A 6568-nucleotide genomic window follows, 5' to 3' on the forward strand; every position below is an offset into this window, starting at 1 on the left:
TCTGTCTGTCTGTCTGTCTGTCTGTCTGTCTGTCTGTCTGTCTGTCTGTCTGTCTGTCTGTCTGTCTGTCTGTCTGTCTGTCTGTCTGTCTGTCTGTCTGTCTGTCTGTCTGTCTGTCTGTCTGTCTGTCTGTCTGTCTGTCTGTCTGTCTGTCTCTTTCTCTCTTTGTTTCCTTCTGTCTTTCTCTCTCACTCACATTGTGCTATACTGTAAGAACAACTATTGTAAAACAATATAATAATAATCAGGATCCTAAGGAAAGCTGAAGACATTTGGATCTAGAGGTTGACCCCACTGAATCATCCACATGTCATCTCTAATTGAAGACAAGACTAACGTGTCATGAAGGGCAGCCATGAAGCTGAAGGATGAAAGACACAGCTCCTCCCTCTCTCTGGGAGGGAAGTTCAGTACACAGGTAGTTCTCCTCCAGCAAGAAAGCGGTGTTATTTATAGCCAGATGATGCCCCTGTGGACGACCAACCTAAGGAAGTCACGCACGCATACACACACACACACACCACTGGTAATCCACAGGGCCTCAGATGAGTGACTGACCAATGTGCCTATTATAGCCTGGAACAGGCTCAGCACGACACACACTAATACAGCCAACACTAACACAGGTTGGCAATTTGGTGGCTCATGTCTCCTGCCTCATGATTGGCTGTTAAGGAACCCAACCCCAACCCAGTGCTGATGTGTCTGGGCCGGGCCCCAGAATGTCAGTACCGCCGGGCCAACCGGGCTGACCGCAGACTCCTGGTTGCGTGAGCCACACAGTAAATCTAGAGTCCCCACATGAGTTAATGTCTACATCACACAAGTCATTTTGTCAGCATACTGTTTGGGTGACGCTAGCCGCATGCCATCTAAATCACCAAGATGATGTAATTTCCTGTGGGATGCTGGAGAGAGGCTGAAGGGGGGCTAGTTCAGGGTGCAGGGTGGAGAGTGGTGGAGGGGAGGGTTGAAGTTGGTGGAGTGGAGTTAGCCCCAAAACTTTCTAATTAAAGATGTTAGGAAAGAAAAGAGGCCCCTGGAAGGGCATGGTGCCTCCATCTTCCATCTAGGGGCCTACCGGCATGGGACAAGAGCTTCTCCACCATGACTCACCACCACCATTTTACCACAAACTGAGAGGCAGCAACGTCTGAGCATGTTAAGGATGGGCGGAGGGGGAAGAGCAGTGGTGTAAAGTACTTAAGTAAAAATACTTCAAAAGTACTACTTAAGTACTTTTTTTGTGGTATCTGTACTTTAATATTCATATTTTTGACAACTTTTACTTCATTACATTCCTAAAGAAAATAATGTACTTTTTACTCCATACATTGTCCCTGACACCCAAAAGTACTCGTTACATGTTGAGTGCTTTCTATACTTTTACTCAAGTATGACAATTGGATACTTTTTCCACGTTTTACTCCATACATTTTCCCTGACACCCAAAAGTACTCGTTACATGTTGAGTGCTTAGCAGCACATAAAAAAATGGTGCCATCCACTTTGCTTAATATAAGGAATTTGAAATGATTTAGCCTTTTACTTTTGGTACTTAAGTATATTTAGAACTAAATACTTTGACTTTTACTCAAGTAGTATTTTACTGGGTGACTTTCACTTTTACTTGAGTAACTTTCTATTAAGGTTTCTATACTTTTACTCAAGTATGACAATTGGGTACTTTTTCCACCACTGGGGAAGAGGGAGAGAAGGAGAGAAAGAGAGAGAGAGACGTAATAAAAGGGTATGAGGGGATATGATTTACAGTTTAGTCTATAACCATGGTGAGAAAGCTGCTCTACACCTTGCACTCTACTCTTCTCTCTGTGTTGATCTGTTTATGGACCTTTGGTTTGTGGTGGAAGTCATATAGGAGTATGTGGATTTAAGACATAGGCTTACAGATGTAGGATCTTAATTTGAGCCAGTTTGCTACAGGAAATGTGAATTATTATGTGGATTTTAATTAGTACACTTTTGTGTAGGGGTTGATACATTGATACATGGAAAATCTAGTTTGAAATTTCAACGTCGAATTTACAAACTTCAGAAGCCGTTTTAAACCTCAAATACACTGGAAAGTTAACCTGCAAGATCCTACATCTCTGTACATGGTATTTCAAACCTTGGGATACTCCATGTCTGATGACTAGAGAGTGTAGGTCATTCAGCACAATGCTTTGCTACAGTATAGTTACAGCCAGATGTACACACTGCAAATCCATTTCACAGATATCGTGCTGACAGGGTTTTGACGATGAGTCTCTGGCACCGTGTTTTCCATCTCAAAGAAAACTATTTTTGTCACAGATAGCAAGGAAATGAGGAAACATTTTATTCCAATTTTTTTCCACTTGTGTTTGTGTTGACAAAGGCTGCAACAGAATCACCATATGGATCACTCAGTGTATTTTCTGCTCTCTTGTGACCTGTCAGCATAGAAATATTATTATAATACATTCTAGAGCTGTGTAGGTTTATGATATCTGCCACTCTAGTATTATATATCTATGCCTGGCTGCCAATATAGTTTCTCTGGCCAGCCAAGGACCCATCTCAAACTTGTCACCACATTGGAGGTTTCCATCCTGGGTTGTCTCAATTATATAACTCAAACAACCTGTACTTGCTGGAAGTGGAAATGTCTGCAAATCTGATGTGTTTTTTTTCATGCTCCCCGAAAAAGACTTATATTGCCATGGCTTTAGTCAGGTATAAAGGGTGATGATAATACACAAATGCTGAGGTGTGTAGAGCAGTACATTGAGGAAAACAAGGTCATTCTCCTTCGAGATTAAGGAAAGGACAGCAAAATGAATGTACAACAAGCCAAATTATGCTGCATAGAGTTATGAAAGAGGCCATCAATATTCTCCTACAGAAAAATTCACCTGTTCATTCCCACTCTAAATATCAGTTCACATCAATAACTAACAATACAGAGAGTAAACACGCTGCATTTCCATTGGCTGCCAGGAGTGCGGTATCGAGGGGGAATTGCCATGGTAATGAGTGATTTCTTGGTCCATTTCACTTTATTTGTCTTGGGTTTGTATATTTTGAGAAAGCAAATAACAGAACTGGCACTGACATAATACTTCCTTCAACAGTCAGCCGGTTCCCTTCTCCCCTGTGGCTAAAGGCCTGTGTGTTTATTTTCTAACCAGAAAGACCAAAACCACCAGAGTGTTGTGGTGTGGAAGGGCAAGTTTGATGTTTATTCTGTCTTAGACTATGTCTGTCCACAGCTCTGTGGTCTTACTGTAGACACCCAGCCCTGAGATGTGTGAGACCCTTTCCTGATCTCTCACCCCTAACCACAAACTAGGCTCTTGTTCACACCAAAAACAAGCCTTTCTTTTTGGACAAGTTCAGGTATAACCTTAATGCCTAATGAACACCACCCATGTGACTCCCCACTTAGTTAAAGCCCTCCTCTCTGTCCTCGCCATCTCAATAGAACAGTATCTCAAGCAGTTGCCATACGGTTAGAATTACTGCCTCACACCACCAGGTAGCGCTGTCTTCTCATAATTCAGATTGAGTATTTAAGTATTTTAAGTATTTTACAGTTTTTTTTTACAATCGCTCTCATACCAAAAGTGGTACTTGAGGCACACTCGGTGAAATCATTAACTCATGTACCTAATCTTCAGACCAAGTCTGCGAAACTGCAAGCACGTTATCTGCTTTACACTCAGTTTGCAATTGTAAAAAACACTTTTTGCAAAACACTAAACACAGTTCTCTACATTAGACACGTCATTCAAAATGAACAGGTCTTGTGTTTGGTTTGGAAAACACTGCAATTCAAAATGCCACACTCATTTACCGAATACCTACACCCAGCGCTCACGTGTGAAAACACTTATATCTCATTTCTTAACTTAGAAATCAGAGCTTGAGCACTATAAATAGGCTTCAGGTTGGCTTTCTTTGTTTGGACTACAATGGAGGACAATTTTGGAGAAAGAGTTAGAGGAAAAGGAGAGAAAGATGGGGACTAGGACGAGGACAAGGACAAGGAGGCCTGTGGTGACAGACGAGGGGGCATGCCAGAGCTGGATACTCCACTCCAGACGCTACTTCCCCCGCTGTTTAGCCAGAGAGAACATCACTTGTGATGTTGATGAGGTGCTGTGGCCAGATCCAAATAGGAGACAGGATGCACCCTAATTGTTTTTTTCTTTATAGTAACAAGCCTATTTGTTTTGTCTGTTACTGTTCATCCCGAAATCTGGATGAAAATACAATGTTCTGAGAAAGAAATACATTTTACTATTTCCCCCCTTGCATTTCTGTTTATAGTGTAAATATATACTGAATATACATACATACTGTATATATTTGTGCACATACATGTAGGTGTGAGTGCTATGACAAACTGCCGTGGACTCCACTGCACACTGAACATGCAAAACACACAAGATAGTGGTGTTTTACGTTTGTCACATACGTGTGTAGTTGGCGTGTATAAGAGATAGTCATTTTATGGTTTGTGTGTGGAGTTTTGATGCAAAAACCCAATTTTGAGAAGAGTTAAAATAGTTTTGAATGAAGTGTTTGGTTTTGCAAGAGATGTGTGACATTTTGCATGTTGTGTGTGTGTTTTGGGGTTTTGTGTGTAGAGTCTAAAGAAAAGGAGCCATAGTTTCAGAAATCATGTGGAAGCAATTGTCAAAAACGGTGTAAGGATCCCCATTAGCTGTTGCCAAGGCAGTAGCTACTTCTCCTTGGGTCCAAACATAGATACAACATTACATCAAACAAAACATTGTGCATTATACAAATTTACATTGCTCCATTACTTCAGTACAATATTACAGTACTACATGACAATACTAAGAATAATGTGTGTGTGTGTGTGCGTGTCTCTTCACAGTCATCATTGTGCCGTGAGGTGTTTTATAAATCTGATTTTACTGCTTGTTTGAGTCACCTGAGGTACTAAGTTAGTTCCATGTAGTCATGGCTTTATATAGTACTGTGACTTTCCTAACCTTTGTTCTGGACTTGCGGACTGTGAAGAGACCTCTGGTGGCATGTCTTGTGGGTTATGTATGAGTGTCTGAGCTGTGTGTTAGCTGATTGAACAGACAATTCGGTACTTTTAACACGTCAATACCTCTCACAAAGCCAGTAGTGATGCAGTCAATCTCTCCTCTACTTCGAGCCAGGAGAGATTCATACGCATGTTGTTGATATTAGTCCTCTGTGTACACGGACAGCCTTCTCATTATGGTGAAGCGATCTGAGAAAAGACACATCTGTCCAATAAAAACAGAACATAAAACACAGTCAGTCAGATCATCGTTACAGCGAATGGCCTCCTCTAGACTAGACGTTGTGAAAGTAAAATGAAACAAGGTTTTCATGAGTAAAATTGAGGTTTTTCCTGAGCCTGACAAAAGCAGTCAAATATAATGAGTGCGTTTCAAACATTTTCAAAAAATACCCAAAAGCTGGTGAAACGATTTGTAACCAGTCTTAGTCCATTCCTGATGCATTTCATACCTCTCACAGCAAAAACCTTAGTGCTGCTTCACTAGGCCTACGACACAGCAGTGTACCCTACAGTAAGACAATACAAACACTGGTGCAGCGGCTGGTCTACCTGCTGTAACACCTCACGCAATGAAGCGGAAACAAATGTTAAGTTGCTAAGAGACACTATGAATTACATAGCAACCCACTGTATGTCAACAGCTCCCTTTGATACTGTAATGTCGCTATGGCTGAATTAACTTGTCAGGTAAAATGGTGATCATAGTAATTCTCTCTCATAGCTATCAAGATAAATGTGTCCAATTTGTCAATAGTGCCAGTAAAATGTGAAGTGGTGGTCCTCCTGCTAGAGGCGTCTCATAGTTATGGAGCTTGGCAACTGAGCAGATCACATCCCCATGGGACAGAAACAACACAGTCAGCAGACGATGAGAACACCTAGACCATCATAATACTGTCTCTTAATCCTGTACAGTATCTCAAGATACACTGATTATACCAAACATGAGAAACAACTTTCTAATATTGAGTTTCCCCCCCCCCCATGTTGACTAGAATGCTTCCCACAGTTGTGTCAAGTTGACTGGATGTCCTTTGGGTGGTGGACCATTCTTGATACACAAGGGAAAATGTTGAACGTGGAAAAACCCAGCAGCGTTGCAGTTCTTGACACCAACCGATGTTCCTGGCACCTACTACCATACTCCGTTCAAAGGCACTTAAATCTTTTGTCACCCTCTGAATGGAACACATACACAATGCATGTCTCAATCGTCTCAGGGCATACAAATCCTTCTTTAATCTGTCTCCTCCCCTTCATCTACACTAATTTAATTGGATTTAACAAGTGACATCAATAAGGGATCATAGTTTTAACCTGGATTCACCTGGTCAGTCTATGTCCTGGAAACAACAGGTGTTCTTAATGTTTTGTATACTCAGTGTATATACCTCAGTTGCAGACAGAACTGGGAAATCCATGAGTTCAGTTGGTGGGCCGGACAAACTGTAAGCAGAGGTTTGGAAGGAGAATGGATACGTGTGTTCTAGAGTCTCA

This window comes from Salmo salar, chromosome ssa27 (assembly GCF_905237065.1).
Source record: "Salmo salar chromosome ssa27, Ssal_v3.1, whole genome shotgun sequence".
In the NCBI taxonomy this organism is placed as follows: domain Eukaryota; kingdom Metazoa; phylum Chordata; class Actinopteri; order Salmoniformes; family Salmonidae; genus Salmo; species Salmo salar.